This window comes from Diaphorina citri, unplaced genomic scaffold, assembly GCF_000475195.1.
Source record: "Diaphorina citri unplaced genomic scaffold, Diaci psyllid genome assembly version 1.1 scaffold2591, whole genome shotgun sequence".
Classification (NCBI taxonomy): domain Eukaryota; kingdom Metazoa; phylum Arthropoda; class Insecta; order Hemiptera; family Psyllidae; genus Diaphorina; species Diaphorina citri.
The window spans coordinates 1-2,948 of NW_007380009.1; the positions used below are offsets into that span (position 1 = coordinate 1).

Below are 2,948 nucleotides of genomic sequence, written 5' to 3' on the forward strand. Positions count from 1 at the left end.
ATCAAATAAATAAATAAACTAGGCTGGCTATCCACTCAAACCCCAACTATTATTTATAAATTATTATAAATACCTATCTATCTGTGTAAATAATTCTTATATTCTTAACAATCAACATATTCTTCTTGAGATCTAATACATATATTTCATCAAATATTGACGACCGAAAAAATCTCTCAAAGCAATGCAAGGAATAGAATATCTTTCCTTGCTTTTCTACTTTCCTTGTCCTCTAATAAGGAAAGTGATATATTTTCAGCTTAAAACTATGAAAATCCCGGCAAATTTGCTCCAATAATAATAATAGGTGGTACTTATACGTGACACTAGTACGTAATGGGTTAAAAAAAATACAATAAAAATCTACCTATTTAGATAAATCCTAACATCTTTTCAGTATAGGTAATTTACTTTCCAGTAGGTATGTTAAAAGAATAAAATAAAATAAAAATCTATAGATAAATCCTACCATCGTTTCAGTATAGGTAATTTACTTTCCAGTATTTAATTAGGTAATAATGTACTTTTCAGTACTTAATAATTTACTTTTCAATATTAAAAATTTACCTACTTCTTACTATTAAATAATTTACTTTTCTTTAGGTACTAAATTAAAATCGTACTTTTTAGTACTCAATTTTTTTATGAACATAAATACTAGTGTAATCCCGGCTTATAGGAACACAGGTATGTACTTTTCAGTACTTAATAATTTACTTTTCAATATTAAAAATTTACCTACTTCTTACTATTAAATAATTTACTTTTCTTTAGGTATTAAATTAAAATCGTACTTTTTAGTACTCAATTTTTTTTGTGAACATAAATACTAGTGTAATCCCGGCTTATAGGAACACAGGTGCCTACAAAATAATTTACATTAGTATCAAATAGGTGTGGTTAACAGCTTTATGTTAACCTCACAAAAATCATCAAAACAGTGTGGTGAACACAAGGACACCTTTATGTTAACCACAAACATGTTTGGTTTGTTAACCACACAAAAATCATCAAAATCGATGTCCGGAATGCAGAATGCGAAGTTTTTTACGCCCGCCAATCATGCTCAGACAGTCTGAGACACCTAGGTCTCAAGATTGTTCCGCCACTAATAGGTGTGGTTAACAGCTTTATGTTAACCTCACAAAAATCATCAAAACAGTGTGGTGAACACAAGGACACCTTTATGTTAACCACAAACATGTTTGGTTTGTTAACCACACAAAAATCATCAAAATCGATGTCCGGAATGCAGAATGCGAAGTTTTTTACGCCCGCCAATCATGCTCAGACAGTCTGAGACACCTAGGTCTCAAGATTGTTCCGCCACTCAGACTCACAGACCTAAATCTCTGAGACCGCGGTCTGACCGTCAATGGCGGAAAAAGCTCGAGACCTAGGCCTGACGGGCTTAGTGAGATCGCCATGTATCAAACGGTCAGATATTAAGCTGATAAGAACAGATACTACACTTTGATCTTAGCCAAAAGGCCGAGAAGCGAATTTTTCGTAAAGGTAGAACCTAGCAATGTATACTTTTACATAATAGGAGCTCTGAAACACAGAGCTCTTTTTTTCTCTGGAGGAACAAAGGTCTAGAGCAATGCCACTCAAAGGCGAATCTCTAGAAAAGGGCGGGGAAAAAATAAAACAAGCTGGTTGTTTTTCTCTCTAATTGTTTCAAGTACTTTGGCAAATTTCAAATTTATTTGTTCCAAGCAATATGTGCAGGTAGGTTTACCAAAAATGTGAATCTCTAATGTAGGTCACAGTTAGGCATTTATGTATACACCAACCATTGTAACAAAAAATTTTATATCAGTACTTTTTTTGTGGAGGCCAACTCTTGACGTTAATTTTGTAACACGAAGTGTTTTTTTGGGGGGATTTATGTATACACCAACCATTGTAACAAAATTTATTTAAATACAAACAGTTTAAAAATCTAAATCTAATGAGACGGTCTAAGCATAACCAGCGGGGCAGGGCCAGGGTCGGTAATTCAAGCGGACAGAATGTTCGGTCTCCTGCTCCCAAGAACCGTTTGACATCCAGGAACGTAAGTCTCAGCTCCCATGGTGTGGCGCCAGGCGGGGCTGAACACCGGCCTTGTTGTCGGATCCTGTGTAGCTCCTCATAGCTCAACGCTGTACGATGCAGGAGAGAGCCTAAGCCTGACGCCATCGCCTTGGCGGAGTAGGTGCGGAGGAACCAGTCCAGACTTCACCCAGGTAAATGTCCGTTGTCCGCGGCCAAGTCACTGGGGACAGAAGAGGGAAAGGGTACTTGGCTCAGAAGGTCACGGTCAATGAAATTGCTAAAGGATCTGTCACAAATGAGCAGTGACCAGTGTTATTATAGGGTTAGGTTAAACACAAAAAGGAGCTTTCTTTTTCACGGCCGAGTCACTGGGGACAGAAGAGGAAAGAAATTAATATTGCGAGCACTAAATCGCGAAATTCGATTTCTTGCCAATGGGCGGACTTTTTGTTGAAGAAACAAGGTTCGGTTTGGAAACGTCTCCCTCTATCTTTTTTTTTTTTTTTACAAAATTTTACGGGAACAACGTCCCATTTATTACAATAAAGAAAACTTAATGCTAAACAATACAGAAGAGAAAAAAAAGCATACAAAATGGAAAAATAAAAAATTAAATTAAATAAGAAATCAAATTACCAAGTTTACCTATACGCCTAATGAAATGAGTATTTTAAATTAATGATTATTAAATTTAAAGGTCTAGGGCCTCTTGGTTACTTCTGTTACTTTGTACTCTTGTTACTTTGTACATTGGAAACAAATTAACATTGCGTTTTTAGTAACTGCGCTATATTTCTTCTTTCTTTTTTTTTTTTTTTTTTTGAGTTTGATAGAGGAAACTCCTAACTGCTACGATCTTATTTGTTTTTGAAATTTAACAGAGAATGGATATATGCATATTTGAGAGT

The 2,948-nt window shown here is 35.3% G+C and overlaps 2 long non-coding RNA genes and 1 pseudogene across 2 annotated transcripts; 1 reads left to right on the forward strand and 2 right to left on the reverse strand.

Moving 5' to 3' along the window:
* Nucleotides 1-428: 428 nt before the first annotated feature.
* Nucleotides 429-1,479, forward strand: LOC113471529. The gene is made up of 3 exons (XR_003394195.1): nucleotides 429-687; nucleotides 860-894; nucleotides 1,116-1,479. It is a non-coding gene; the product is annotated as an uncharacterized LOC113471529 (long non-coding RNA).
* LOC113471531 lies at nucleotides 718-1,259 on the reverse strand. The gene is made up of 2 exons (XR_003394196.1): nucleotides 1,141-1,259; nucleotides 718-919 (listed from the first exon to the last, which is right to left on the reverse strand). It is a non-coding gene; the product is annotated as an uncharacterized LOC113471531 (long non-coding RNA).
* On the reverse strand, nucleotides 1,384-1,503 carry LOC113471533 (annotated as a pseudogene).
* Between the last annotated feature and the right edge of the window lie 1,445 nt (nucleotides 1,504-2,948).